At 38.7% G+C, this 16,044-nt stretch overlaps 1 pseudogene; it reads left to right on the forward strand.

Moving 5' to 3' along the window:
* The first annotated feature begins 15,468 nt into the window (after positions 1–15,468).
* On the forward strand, positions 15,469–15,561 carry LOC122108850 (annotated as a pseudogene).
* Positions 15,562–16,044: the final 483 nt, after the last annotated feature.

The raw sequence follows: 16,044 nt of genomic DNA on the forward strand, positions 1-16,044 counted from the left end.
TTCAACCACTTTGGAAAGCAGTATGGAGGTTCCTCAAAAGACTTCACATAGAGCTCCCCTATGACCTAGTAATCCCACTTTTGGGCATTTACCCAAATGTTTACAAACAAGACCACACTAAAGCTACCAGCACAACTATGTTTATTGCAGCATTATTTACCATAGCTAAGATATGGAACCAACCCAGATGCCCCTCAGTAGATGAATGGATCAAGAAAATGTGGTATATATACACAATGGAATTCTATGCCTCCATCAGAAAGAATGACATTGCCCCATTTGTTAGGAAATGGAAAGACTTGGAAAAAATTATATTAAGTGAAGTAAGCCAGGCCCAAAGAAACATAGGTCCCATGGTTTCCCTTATTTGCAATATCTAGTATATGTATGAGTCAAGCCAAAAAGGTCAGATAATGTGATGTTAGGAAAATGAACACTTAGATATGTATTTAATGTTTTTTTTCTTTCATGCATTTTTTTCTAACGCATTTATAAGATTATCTCTTTTTTGCATTGTATGTCCCTCCCCCACAGTATAACCCCTGCTTTCACCCCTGCTTTCAAGTATAACTTGTGGAGGAGATGGGGAAAAACCAGTTGTTTAAGGATACAGGTGGACCTGTTGCAACAATGAGAAGTACAAGTTGTCATGTCGAAAATGAGCTTTACAAAGTTGGTGCGGGGGGGGGGAGGGGGGAGGATTGGGTGGATTGGGACAGGAGTCTGGGAAGGGATGTGAAGGGTAAACAAAGGAGGAAGCTGCAATGCTTGATAAGAAATGTACGCATTATCCGGCCCATGTAATTGTAACCCCTCTGTACAGTGTGTTCACAAAAAATAAAATATATAAAAAAAGGATCTAGCTTTAGTTTTCTCCTTTTTATCTGATACCTTTGAACTTTAATTTCTAAACTTCGCAGCCACCATGAGAAATATGTGTCACCTGTCCACCTTAGACTCAAGGAAATAGGAACTAAGTCAGTCTAATCATATTACCTCTAAGAGGCAATGCTCGGATCAAGCACAGAGCTGTCTAAATTTAAAAAAATCTTATTTTCTTATGGGTGCCTCTAACTCCCAGTTTCTTCATAAATGCTCAGCCTGATAAGATGTGTTGTGGGAAATTCATGAAAGCCACCACATGGAATCTTTTTCATGTATGGAATGAAGTTCAATCTTTCTCTTTTTCAGTCAGTTCTCACTAAAAGATTGCTTCAACTTGCTTTTCTGCTACATTATCTACTATGTATGTTCAAACAGCCCTTTACTCACAGTCAGATGGAAATATTTATAATTTTCCTTTGTGTCATCACCTTTCCTTATATGATACTTTCCTTAGGCAAGCATAGCCTAAAATAGCCCACCTTATCTCCAACAACTTACTGAGAGGCCACCATCTTCAAAGGTCTTAAATCAAATATCACCTCTATGAAGCTCTTTCAAAATTTTACAACTGGATGTGCTTTCTCTCTTTTTGATATGGTAGTCTTATTTCCAAAGATGAGTTTGTGATCATATACTATCTTACTACAACTCTTTTCTTCTAGTCTTTGTATTCTAAAAAAGAAAGCTATCCTAGGAGCCTTGATTTTGTTATACTTTAGAACTGTATAAACTATCCCTGCTAAACATCTTCCCTGGAGAATTCCACAAGGAAACTCTCAACCTTAGAACAGCCAGACATGAACACCTAATCTTCATAACATTCACCTGACTGATCCAGTGCTTGTTTCAGTGTCAGTGAATGGCTTCTAGAATCATTTTCCCCAAGTCAGCAATGTGGTTACTATCACATACTCTTTTTACTGCCATCATTTAATGTGTCTAATCAATCATCATATCGCATTGCTTCTATCTGTGCTAAAGGATTCATCACCAGCCTCTGGAGCTATTAGGGGTAGAAACATTAAAGGTGGGTGCCAGCTTAGGGTGTATCCTTCAAGGGTATATTCGGTCTCTCCCTCCTTCCCTCCCTTCCTTTCTTCCTTTTGTCTCTGACTGTCTCTCTCTCCGCTCTCCAATCCCTCCTTTCTTCCTTCCTCCCTCCCTTCCACCCTCCATCTTTCTGTCTGTTCATCTGTCTCTCTACTCTCCAAGCACTTCCTTCCTTCCTTCCTTCCTTCCTTCCTTCCTTCCTTCCTTCCTTCCTTCCTTCCTCTGAAACCACGATCCAAAATAGATCCTTCTTCCTGTTGTTTGAGGTATTTTGTCCTAGTGATGAAAATCAAACATGCTTCTCAGTCTTGAGTATTTCTCTCCATATCCCATGTAATTCTCCAAAGCCATGTGACCATCGCGTCAGATGACATTCTCAAAGTGACCTCCAAATTACCCGGCTTGCCTCATCCAAACCGTTGTCACTGTTCTAGTGAGAACAAGCCCTAACACATGCAAATTTGATAACAACTTTCTTGTGCCCAGAGAAAACTCCCCTCCTCAAAAACTTAGTGCTTAAAATCTAAACAGATGGTTTATGCAAGTTTTCTTTCTATTGTGTTTTACATCTCTCTAGAATATCTTCACAATTCCTTCCCTTTGTTCTTTATGCTTAGATCATTCTAAATCTCATTCCTTTCTTCACATAAATAACGCTTGTTCCACATTTTTGTCTGTATCTCCAAGATTGCTTCTGCCTCAGTGCACATATTTTCCATGGTGACTCCTCTGCTCTGGTATGGCTAACAAGTCACAAAGACTGAGTGGAGCCCTCTCTAATACGCTACCATATCCTCTGTGCTCTTTCTACCCTACCACACTGTTCAAATTGCTGCCTTAATAATCTGCCTCCCTCACTAGACTCAATAGAGCATATCTATTTTAAAATCAGAGTATATGTGAGGTATTTGTTTCCAAAACCAGATATGAAGTTTATCTATAAAGTGTGGACTGGGCTTGTGTGACTATGAAATACCATACAGCTTAATGAATGGAAGATATACAAAAATTTTATCTTTTGGATTATTGGAGAAGGAAACATTTATTGTTTTCTGAAATATTTGCTACTAGTCACGTTATTATTGGAGATATTTCTGCATCATTTAATTGCCTTTTTTGTTACATCAATAGTGTCTTTATGTCAAGCAAGGGTTAATAGGTATTTTAAAAAGACCCAGAGAAAGAAGGAAAGAACCTGTCTGTGTTCATGATGACATTAATTTATGAGGATGGGTTGGAGGAACAAGCCAATCAAATACTGGATGCCAAATTACCATATATCACACAATTTACGAGGCAGTCAAAAGTGTTATTAAATTGGAGAACAGAACAACCTTCTTAATTCATCCTTATGACAGTGATTGTAATGACTCTAAGAACCTGGTTTAACCAGAGTTCAGTTTTTGAAGGCTTTTCATTTTTAAAACTTACATTTATTGAATTTTATAGAAGGCATGGCTTAAATATATGCAGTTAAAGCATAATTAAAAATACCTGAATAATCGATCTACATTCTGTGTCTGGATTGTTGGAAACACATCAGCACCCACGAAATAGATTCCAGGTTTTGAAAATCTAGTATTGATATATGTCCCTCATTTCCTTTTTAAAGCAAAATAATGTCTAGATTTCACCAAAATAGCAATCTTTGCCCTTCCTTCCCTCCCTCCCTCCTTCCCTGCTTTCCTTCCCCCCTCCTTTCCTTCCTTCCTTCCTTCCTTCCTTCCTTCCTTCCTTCCTTCCTTCCTTCCTTCCTTCCTTCCTTCCTTCCTTCCTTCCTTCCTTCCTTCCTTCCCCCCTCCTTTCCTTCCTCTCTTCTTTCTTCTCTCATATATCTTTCTGTCATTCTTTCAATCTTGGTTTCTTCCTCTTCCTCTCTCATACTCTCTCTCAGTCTCACTTTTGCTCACATTTTCTATTTTATGATTTCATTCTCGAAGCATATCTTACCAGATCTTTATTTTTCTAATACTTCTAACCATGATTAGTGCTAACTGATCATGCTTTTCCCACTTACAAAAAGAAGTTTAGGTACAAAAACAACATGGAGGGGCTTGCTTTTTATCAATCTTTTGAGGTTTCATAGGCCTCTGTCCTTGTGGTGCCAGTAAAAAAAGGATTACATCATCTCTCCTTCTATTATTGGCTCTTAAGGATATAAGATTCTGTTAAATGTAATATTTTTGCATAGCTCTCTACTCCAGCTTCCAGTCCTCAATTCTAGTTGTAAAATGGATGTTTAGTAATGAGTCAAGATAAGGGTAAGGTGACAGGGAGACTAAAAACATGTTAAATAATAATAATAATAATTATTATTATTAATGTCCTAGAGCTGAGACAAAGCCAGGAGTTAGGGCTGGAAAAACCCCCACTAAAACAGGAAGAAATTGAATTAACTATTGAAGAGTCTACAGACTTTTATCCTTCTCATTATCTTCCCTTGTTTCTTAGATGTTAAATGAGATGCAGTGTACTAGGATGAATCATTAGAGCAAAGAAGAGAAAATACCTGTACTCTTTTAAAAAGTAAATTTGTGAACAGAAAGAATCCATAAAATAAGACCACAGAGAAAACTGGTGCTTATTGTCACAGATTGATTATAAGGATACTCAGATCTGTTGTCTTCATGCTTTGGGGATAGTTTCAAGATGGGAAAATTAGATAGTTACTAGGTGTTCCAACATTCAGATATTCATATTGAATTGGATGCCCACTGTACCAAGTAGATAAAATAGATACAGTATCCTCAGGACAGAGACCTCTCATTTAGCCTCAACTCCCGCCTTCTGACTGCTTGCTTGAAAGTGCTAGCTTATTCTTTGCTTTCCTTTATCACATTTTGTGTGCCTCACTAAATACATTTCTGTTGGTATGTTACTTTGTGTGCCTCCTTCATGGATTGCTTCATTTCTTTACATTGTTAGTGTAGCTGCCAGCTTTTCAGTGGGTGACCAGAGCGTTGAGTGTAGCTTTCCCTTCCTCTCTTTTTCTGAAGACCTTCTTGTTGACAGTAACACCTGTGATATGAGTAAAGAAATACTTCTATTTATTCCTTTTCTTATATGTCTTGACTTTTGTGATCATCTGGTTTATGCTCTCTATTCAAAATTGACTAAGATAAGCACCAACTACCATACGTTTTTTCCATCTGAGTCTTTGAATCCAATATCATTGCCATAGTTGCATAAAACCACTGGGGCTGGATTCATCTCTGCCAACATTCACTGACTGGCAATGAAAACAGCTTTTCAGTGTGCTGTGTGCCTTGGCCTCAGTTTTCAGAGCAGTTGACTCTATTGCAGCCACCAACCAGTCTGTGATGGTCATTTCTGTCTACTGTGCAGAGGTAGCTTTGAGTTCTCAGCAAAAGTCTCTCACTTATACAGACATGTTTCTAATGGCTACCAAGTTGACATGGAACCTGTAAAGTTCTAGTGCTAATTTACTACCTTAGTTTGTGGCTATATGATTGGTTAAACCTAGAATGACTCATTATATTCTCGCTGCATAAGAGGTACCTAATTTTTTAAAACATCTTTCTTGCCATCTTTGTACTCTGCCTCTGAATTTGTACCAGTTTGGCTCCTTTGTGATGTTATTGAATTTTGTGGGGAAGGAAGGTAATATAAAATAAACAAGAGGAATTCTCAAATTATGATATTTGTTCTGAATCTTGAACAGTAAATAGTAGTTACTAAGGACACCAAGGTTATAAGGATGTTTTGGGTAGGAACAACTCAAGAGATACAGAAATAATCAATAATGTATGAGTTGATGGGGAATTCCATGAGAATTGATGGCAGTTAAGATTGGCTGGGGTTGAGATTAAATTACCGAGGAATTTTTGAGTGGAGCTAAAGATCACTGGCTTTTATCTGCAGTCCACAGGAGACATTGGAGAGTTTTACCTGTTTGTGGAGGATAGATTTGAAAATGAGAGTCTAGGGAATTTGCTAGGAGTCTAGGAATTTCCATCCCCCCATAACATCTGAAGGCTGGGTATATAGGAGTATCACTTTGGATGGTACCTGTTTTGGAAGACCTTTCTGTGGTTGGGGACAGAGAGTGATACGATAGCATTTTGGTGATTGAAAAGGTCTTCAGAGATGTCTGCAGAAGACTAGAGGCAGTTCAGTGGCTGCAGAAATTTTGTCAACAGAAGCCAAGGCCTGAGTAGGAGCAGGCATGTATGAAGGTCTTTCTTGTCAGGTTCTACTCTGCAACTCTTCAGTTCTGCTGGAGTGATCGTAATTGCCCATCCTTGCACTTTAGGATTTCTGTCAGTCTCTCTTTCTCTCTCTCTCTCTGTCTCTCAATGATGATCAAAGCCTACATCTCAATGGTAGAGTTTTAAACATCAATCATGAATAGAGTAGCAGTTTCAGAAAAGGGAGATAGTTTTTGTTACTCTGTTCTATACTGACTTAGAGAAGTCTGGAGAAGATGGGAGACAGTTTTCTCAAGGAGGAATAATGTTTCTAGAAAAAAATGAGAAAGGATGCCAGGTAGTCAGAATCAACAGATCTCTCCTATAAAAGTTGAGGAAGAAAAGGGTAGAAGAAGTTGGAGAGATCAGATGATAAACTTATTAAGCTTTATGACTTAGCCAAAGTCATTGGAAGAGCCCAATTCTTCAATACAAGCAGCCCGTTTAATTCAAGGCTTCCTGCTCTAGAAATGGCATTCGCATAGCTCTGTGTGTGCCTCCTGTATAACTTGGGAAAAATGGGCCTCTGGGGGACCAAAGTTGTGCAACAAACGGACAATGGGACATTCTGTCACTCTTCCTTGTCCCCCAAATGATGTCCCTTCCTCTCCTGGGTTGTGGAGTTACAGAACAGAGGCTGTGATAAAAGGCTGTTGAGAAGATGCCGCATGCCCTCTGTCTTCTGGATAGAAGCTTAGAAGAGATGTCAAAAACTTAGCAGGGTTTTGAGCCCTGAAATTTTCTCCTTGATTGAAATTGTCCTTAACATACCAAAAGTTTGACCTTATAATTGAATGGCCACTTAAAGGAAATCTTAATAAGCAATTCCTGCCCAAATATTCCCTTAATGTGATGTTTTGAAAAGTTGTTTCAGCCTCCTTAAGCAAAATGCCCGTCCGTACTTTATCGTAATGATTTTCTCAATACCTCATCTCCCTGGAGCATTCGTGCATTGTAAGTACCTTCTGTTTGCTGCTTTCGCTATTATTAATCACATTCTTTTCCTATTCAGCCCTAACCAGGAGAAATGACAATTTTAGTCATTTCTCAGTTACCTACCATAAATTGGCCCAATTACTATATGATCTTATAGACTATTCCTTGAGATAGTTCACCCACTGCAGTACTGTAATTGGTTTGCTACAAAAAAAGAACAGACCAAAAAAATGGGTCTAAATGGCATGTTATGTGCTTTTCTTGGAGTTGGACTTTTCTCTTAAATGGCTGTATATTATTGTAACAACCACATTAATGAATGTATACATGCTCACTGCCGTATTAGTGAGAAAATCCCATTTTCAATATTTTTAGAAACTTAGAAATTGAGGCTCTTCATGTTCCCATTCTGGGTAGGTGCTGGGATAAAAACTGTAAATGTGGTCTAGCAACTATTCACTAGATACTGAAAAATAACTTCTCTCCATCAGAAAATAGGCATAATATTTGCCTTGCTTGCTAGAGCTTCTTGGCTGGCCTATAGTTTCCCAATATCCTTGTCTTTCCTTCTAGAGCAGGAGTCTGTTTTGAAGCATCATCACCTGAAGCATTAAGAGAACTTAATGCTCTTGAGTTGACATGGGTGGGCAGTTAGCTAACTCAGCTTCATCAGCTAACTTTGTCAAGGTGGCAGCCTGTGTTGTGTCATGGGGTGGCACTGACCACTGAAGACTCCAAGAAGTCTGCCTGTTATCTTTAGGGCCCACATTTTATGTGTAGAAAAGCAAATGGGATAATATTATATGAGTTAAGGAGATCTTCAACTTGTCTTATTTGCACTTCCAACTTCCTTCAGACTTGGTTCAGATTTTTTTCAATTTTTTTTTATTGTGAAAATACTGTACAGAGGGGTTACCATTACATGGGCAAGATAATAAGTACATTTCTTATCAAGCATTGTAGCCTCCTCCTTTGTTTCCCCTTCCCATCCCTTCCCATCCTCCCCCCATCCCCCCACCCAACCCTCCCCGCTCCCTCCCCTCCCCGCACCAAAGTTGTAAAGTCCGTTTTCAACATAACGACTTGTACATCTCATTGTTGCAATCGGTCCACCTGTATCCCTAGTTAAACGATTTGTTTTTCCCCTTCCCCTCCACAAATTATAACAACATCAAATACAGTGAAAGCAGGGGTTATACTGTGGGGGAGGGACATACAAAGAAACAAAGAAATCATCTTATAAATGTGTTAGAAACAATCGCATGAAAGAAAAAAAAACATTTGAGTACATATCTTAGGGTTCATTTCCCTGACATCACCTTATCTGACCTTTTTTCTGCTTGACTCAGACATATACTAGATATTGCAAATAAGGGAAACCAGGGGACCTATGTTTCTTTGGGCCTGGCATACTTCACTTAATATAATTTTTTCCAAGCCTTTCCATTTCCTAACAAATGGGGCAATGTCATTCTTTCTGATGGAGGCATAGAATTCCATTGTGTATATATACCACATTTTCTTGATCCATTCATCTACTGAGGGGCATCTGGGTTGGTTCCATATCTTAGCTATGGTAAATAATGCTGCAATAAACATAGTCGTGCTGGTAGCTTTAGTGTGGTCTTGTTTGTAAACATTTGGGTAAATGCCCAAAAGTGGGATTGCTGGGTCATAGGGGAGCTCTATGTGGAATCTTTTGAGGAACCTCCATACTACTTTCCAAAGTGGTTGAACAAGTTTACACTCCCACCAACAGTGCAGTAAGGTTTCCTTCTGTCCACATCCCCTCCAGCATCTGTTGTTTTTAGAGTTCTTGATTTTAGCCATTCTAACTGGGGTGAGGTGGTATCTCAATGTTGTTTTGATTTGCATTTCTTTTATGGCTAGGGAGGTTGAGCATTTCTTCATGTGTCTATTGGCCATCCTTCTTTCCTCTTCAGAGAAGTTTCTCTTTAAGTGTTTAGCCCACTTATTTATTGGGCAGTTGTTTCTTTGAGGATTTGTTGTTGGTTCAGATTTTTGTCTTGAAAGCCACTTCCAAACTCCACGTCTGTGAACCTTTCTCAGGATCACAGGCTACCTGGCAGGATAACACTGCATAGGATTGCTACACTGCCTTTTCTAAGCAGGAACTTTCTCTTTCTCTCATTACCTTATGTATCATTGGCCCATGTTTCAGGACCTGACTGAATAGGTCCTTGTTACATGACTGTAGAATATGACATAGGTTCAAGTGATGGTATAAAAAAGGCCTTCTTGGGGCTGGGAAGGTGGCTCAGTGGTAGAGCGCTTGCCTTGCATGCACTAGGCCCTGGGTTCGATTCCTCAGCACTACATAAGCAAAAAGAAAAATGCTGGAAGTGGCGCTGTGACTCAAGTGGTAGAGCGCTAGCCTTGAGCTGAAGAGCTGAGGGACAGCGCCTAGGCCCAGAGTTCAGGCCCCATGACCAGACCCCCACCCCCCCAAAAAAAAGTTGCCTTCTCTGCAAAACCACATGGAGGCATTCATAGTTACATAGACAACATGGATCATGGTATTAAGGATTTTGCTCTGGGTCTTTATTACAGAAGTCACAAGAAAAGAGGAACGTGTTATTTGAGGATGTGTGCTCAGCCGGTTACAGTCAACTTTATGGCCAGGCTTGGCAGCCATAGGGCTGCATAATGGATGCATGGCAGCAGAAAGATCTCATGGATGGGCCATTGGAAACTCAGACTGACAGAAGGAAGTTTCGCTAAGCAGGATGCTGCTTGCTGCTCATAGGTGTCTTTGGGGATACTGTTGCTCCTTGCCTGGTCTGTGAGATTTTCTGCCTCCTCGAGTTACTTAGAGACACTGCTTTCTTCTTAATACTGAAATATTGAAGAGACGGCCCATGGTCATTGGGTCCTTTGTTAGGTCATAGATGATGCCCTGAGTCTTGCGCTAAGTATTGAAGGATGGAGAAATAGCTTCTTAGGCCCAAACACTCAGTGGAGATAGAATTTCAAATCTTTTCCTTAAATTTCCACTATAATTGGTCTCATCTATTAAATGTATTGTATCATCCTTCACTGCCATACATTTAATTATACATTGTGGAAGGGTTTAAATAACTTTTACTTCTAAAATCCTTCTCCAAGCCTTCCAGCATTACTAAATAGAAATCCCAGGGAGTAAACCCTGTGTTAAAATAGAAAATAAAAAAAGACATAAAACATACCAAGCCAATGTAATGGAAATTTTGCCAAAAAGCATAAAAAAGCATATGCATAATATTTTATTAAACTTATGAAATACGTAAATTCCTCTGTGGGATCCAAGTGTATTAGTAATAGACATGCTATAAAATTTAATTACTGAGCAGCCATAAAAGATAGTACAGACCAAATAAATGCTGTCATTTAAGAGTAAACATTTCAAAATCTGAGAAGAAATGCATTCACCATGTAATTGAAGCTGAAACAATGATAATAATGTAGCTCTTGGCCACAGTCATTTCCAAAAAAGTTCCAAACCTAGTAGGGAGAATGGAGCATATCTAGTTTAAAACAATATCTAGTTACTTAGAGAAAGAGGAAAAAAAGTAAAATAAAGCATATAGTATATATATATATATATGTATATGTAGGCATATATGCCTACACACACACATATATATATAAGTACATATGTATATATATGTGTGTGTGTGTGTGTGTGTATGCATGTACGTGTGTTAATGCAATTAGGGAGAGTATAAAGAGAAAAAATCAGCAGTTTTTGAACTAGAGACCCAAAAGAGCTAATAGTATAGTTCCAGACAGAGTGTGAAGTCCTGAGAAGTAGAAGAACTGATGGTATTAGATATATTCTGAGTCTGGGAGTGATGTCTCAAAAGTAAATGGAGTAAAGGAAAGAAGATGCAGAGAGAGAAAGAGAGAGAGGGAGTGGGGGAGGGAAAAAGGAAGGAGAGGACAGTTTTCTTACCTATTTTCTATCTTATTTTCTATTCTTACTTTGAGTCTATTCAGTCCTTCAACTTTCTGGTTGAGACTCATCCAACTAGAAATGGCAATTTGAATGATTGCATCCAGAAATGTCCACAGTTTCATCTCAGACTAATATTTGACCACCTGTCTGGGTACCCCATGGTCCAGTCAAATCCATTCATGAAATTAGCCAGCCCAGGTGTTGTGTCTTGGGTTTTCCAGCAAAAGAAGAATATAGCAGTAGTGAATGGTGTTTATGATGGGTCAATATAAAATATTAAATAATAGTTTTTGAACCTAAAGTGTGCCCAATATTTTGCCTTAATTCTTCAGCATGAGATTGAAATAAAATGTTTATTAAAAAGAGAAAAATGAAAAAAGAGAGAAAAATGAAGCCAGGTACTAGTGACTCATGTCTATAATCTTAACTACTCAGGAGGCTGAGATTTGAGGATTATGGTTCAAAACCAGCCCTGGTAAAGAAAGTCCATGAGGTTCATATCTCCACAAAACTATCCAAAAAGCTGAAAGTGGAACTATGGCCTGTGTGGTAGACCCTTAGCCTTGAGCAAAAAGAAGCTGAGGGACAGTACCCAGGGCCTGAGTTCCAGCCCCAGGACCCCCCCCCCCCACACACACACATGCACATACACACACACACACACATGAGAAAGAGAGGGAGATAAATGAGAGAGAAATGAGAGAAATAGATGAATTGATACTGGATAAGAAAAGAGAATTTAACTCTTATTTTAGGCTGCTGTTTTTCCCAGGAGAAATGACAATTGGCACATTGAGCCAGTATCCCTAATCACTGCGTGGGTCTGTGTTCCTAGCTAACTCATTATGAGCCTTCCTGTTGTTTCGTTTCTCATGTACAAATTTGGAAGGTGAGGACCCAATGTATATGAAGAGATTTCCCAGGAATTATGTGTCTCATTCCTCATCCTCATCTACTACTTCAGAGAAATGTATCAGACTGGAGTGAACTTTTTGGTTGGAGGTTTGAGATTAAAAAGCAAGATTTGTGTGAATGAGGTTCTTTCCATCATGAATGCATCTCTGAAGAAGAGTCTGGATGACATAAGGAAAAAAATGATGCTTATAAGACAAGATTCTTCTAGAATGTACTAAAGAAATCTGGAGGACCAGGGGTTGAATTCTCACTCAAGAAGGCATGTTGCTTGAGTCCCGGTGACTGAGCCTTGGGGATATGCAAAGGTACAGAAGTCATTTGACTTCTCTGTGAAGCACCAATCTGATGTACCAGTTCTGAGGAAAACTGACTTGATACAAAGCCAACCAGATGATTCAGTGAATAGAATACAATACTTGCAGAAATTTTGAAGAGATGCAAAATATGATTTAAAAAAATAATTTAAGCTTGCGGCCAGTTTCTATGCAGTATATACCTTTCCCTTGAGATTACTGTGTATCTTGCTTTGTAATTAATACTGTTTAAATGGAAAAGAATGAGAGCTCTGGTCAAAGGCATTTTTTAGGTAAGAGACTTGATTCGGATACACAAATGTTTTCTTGATTTGCTGATTTAAAAAATTAATTGCTATTATAAAGGTGATGTACAGAGGACTTACCATTGCATAGGTCAGATAAAGGTCCTTTTGGACGATGCCATTCCTTCCCTCACTCTCTCCCAGTTTTCCCTCCCATCCCCACCCACAGTTGTACAGTTCATTTCCTACATCGTGTCTAATGAGTACCACTGCTGAATTTCTATGCCAGCCTTTACCCTCCCAAAGCCATACAAAAGAGCAAGCAAAACAAAAAGAAAATGAAAACAGCAAAAATGAAATTAAACCTCTTGTTTCCATTTCCTGGAGTTCATTTCAATTAAGATTATTTTGTATGATCAGATGCATATAGGCATTGTGACTTTCTGTTCCTCTCCTGAGAGTATCCTCCTTTGGTCTCACTGTGAGTGATTGCCTAGAGTTCTGTATAATTTATTATGTTCCAATGTATTTTAGATCCAGCTTCCACAGATGAGAGAAAACATGTTTGGCTTACCTCATTAAACATGATTTAGGAAATGGACTCATTACCTTGCTTATGTAAATGTACAATATGTTTACAAATAATATATATATATATGATATATAGTATATATATATATATGATATATAGTATATATATATATATATATATATATATATATATTAAGAACAAAAAACCATGATTTGTTCTAGGTCCATACATTTCCATGCAACTAACAAAAGATTACTCTTTCTGATGGATTTCCACAATTTGGCTATTCTGAGTAGCACAGCAGTGAACATGGATGAGCAAGTGTCTTTATGGTGTCCTGGCTCATGATATTCTGGGTAGATGCCCAGGAGTGGTGTGGCCGGGTCATGGGGAAGGTCGATGTTAGTTCTTTGGGGAACTTCCAGACTGCTGTCTAGAGTGGTTGTACTAGTTTTTATTCCCACTTATAGTGCAGTAGGTTTTGAATTGCTGTTGGACTCTGGACTATACTCACTCCTCTCCTCTCTTTACCTCTTTCTCATCTTTTACAAACTTAAGGTTTTTGGTCTAGAACTTGGGCTCAGTAATGGTCTCTTGAACATTTCTGAGATGCTGTCCCTTCAACTTGTCGTTGTGCATGAGAAGAGTGAGGTCTGATGGCATTTCTGGGCTGGTTCACTTTTGTACTCCGTTCAGCTGAGTCTTTCACTTGCCACATCCTCTAGACTTTACCTTCTGAGAACCATCTTGCATTCATCTCCCCACAAAGTGGTATCTGACTATTCATTCCTATAGCGCACCTCAGGAGTTATTGTCACCATCCAGCAGGTGACACATTCCAGCCAGCCTATTGTATGTGTTGGAGGAGGGGATGGCTGGGGGGTCACGCAACTTATCAAACATAACCCATGGCAGATTAAAGTACTATGAACCCTACTTATGTGCTTTGGGCAAAGCAGTTTGGCAAAGGCAGGTGCCTTTTTGCTTTAAGTAAAGTCTGGAAACTTTGTATCTCAAATTCACAATGGAAGGCTTCACACCAGAGGCACAGCTGATTTGAAAATCTGAAAAGTGTCCTACAACAGAGAGGATTTCCCTATATTTGAACAAAAGCATGAGGCCTTTTCATTATCCCAAGGCATTTTTGTTCTGGGTAAATCAACTTGGAGTGAATATACAATAAAACATATTCAAGATATATGTGCCTTGTTTGGGATAATCTATTTGTGAATATAGCATGTAAATGAATTATGTAAGTGCAAGAAACCCTGACACGTCCGGCTCTCTAGGCTTGTCTTCAGGGCCGGGTGAAGGTGAGATACCAGCTTTCCTTCTGCACCTGTTCTAGTGCTGTCCTTTTACCTTCTGGAAGTGATTTAAGTAAAGGTCCCAGCCTTCCTGCAGAAGGTGACAGTTACAACTTTGCCATGTCTTGGGTGAAATAATTGTAGGGCACCATGTCCAACCTCAGGCATTGCCTTCAGTGTCCAAGGAGGTAGATGACTTTCCCCTCGACTGAAAGCCTGTGAATTGATTCTCTCTTTTTTGAAATATTTTTGTACTTTCTATATCAGACAGTACTGGGTTTAGAAACACAACTCTTCACTTTTACTCTCCAATAGCTAATTTAATCGTATTTACTGGCATTTCCTGGTTTGGGAACTAGGGATTGTTCATTTTCTTGTTTCTGTTTTCCCACTTGTGAGTCAATGAATTTCTTTGTAGTCTGACAACTGTATTGCACTGGCTATTTTAGCATCCCAGTTATTTATGGCTATCCAAAATGATGGGATCTGAGGCTGCCTGCTTAATGCTTGTCATTTGTTCTAGAGTGAATTGTCATCTTCCAGGCTTGCTGCTTCTGTTAACTCTTAGCCTCCCAAGTTTAGCTGCATCAAGATCTGTAAGTAAACTCAGCAATCCTGTATCCCTATAAGGCTAGCAAGAGGTTTGCATAGACTATGAGCCTCAAGGGACTTGCTATGATACCTTATACTTCCTCTGTGGTAGTACTTTGTTATAGCTTTGGAGCTCATGATCCTTTGCATTTACTAGACCGGAAGCTCTATCCAGTGCAGCTGTGATGTCTCCCTTCTTCAAGCTGCATTCTCAAAGTTTAAGTCCAATTCTTGGCATCTCATGAGTACCTGGCAAATACTTATTGATTGAAAAATATATGCTTTATTGCACTTGACATTGGATTAATTCAAGCAAAAAAATAGGATTAGTCAATGCCACTCATTCTATTTTCCTTGATTTCTCAATATTTTATAGACTTTATGTAAAGTTAGATCTGTTGATAATATGTATTTGGCTACAACTAGAAGATGTAGTTTCAAGGATATAATTATACTTCAAAGGATAGTGAAGAAAAACAAATACAAAATAGGAATGTGTTGTTTTGAGGCTCAAAAAATAAAAATCCAGAGACATCAACATTAAAGAAAAAATGATACCAGTAGCACATATACTAATGTTGGAACCATAGAGAAGATTAGCCTGGCCCCAGTGCAAGGAAGACATAGAAGCATTCTGTATTTTTAAATAACAATAAAATTAGATTTTATAAAATGATACTATTTTCAAGAATATTAGGATTGTCAGTCAAATCTTGAGTAAAATGTGTCAGACTTTTTGTTGTTGTTTTTTAATTTACTTTTTATTCAGATGATAGTAGATTTTGTAGGATGAGAAATAATAAACATATAAAACAGCAATCTTGCTCCTAAACTTTTTTCTTTCTTTCTTTCTTTTTTGGTATGTGCTGGTCCTTGGGCTCGAACTCAAGGCCTGGGCACTAGCCCTCAGCTTTTTCACTCAAGCGCTTTCACTCAACTCTACAAGTTGAGTTACAGCTCTACTTTCAGCATGTTGGTGGCTTATTGGAGATAAGAGTCTCAAAGACTTTTCTGCCCAGGCTGGGTTTGAACTGAAATCTCAGCTTCCTGAGTAGCTAGGATTACAGGTGTGAGACACTGACACTTAGCTCTAATCAGTTCTTTCTTAGACTTGCAGTTTATTTCAG

This window comes from Dipodomys spectabilis, unplaced genomic scaffold, assembly GCF_019054845.1.
Source record: "Dipodomys spectabilis isolate Male_0828 unplaced genomic scaffold, ASM1905484v1 ptg000066l, whole genome shotgun sequence".
In the NCBI taxonomy this organism is placed as follows: Eukaryota; Metazoa; Chordata; class Mammalia; order Rodentia; family Heteromyidae; genus Dipodomys; species Dipodomys spectabilis.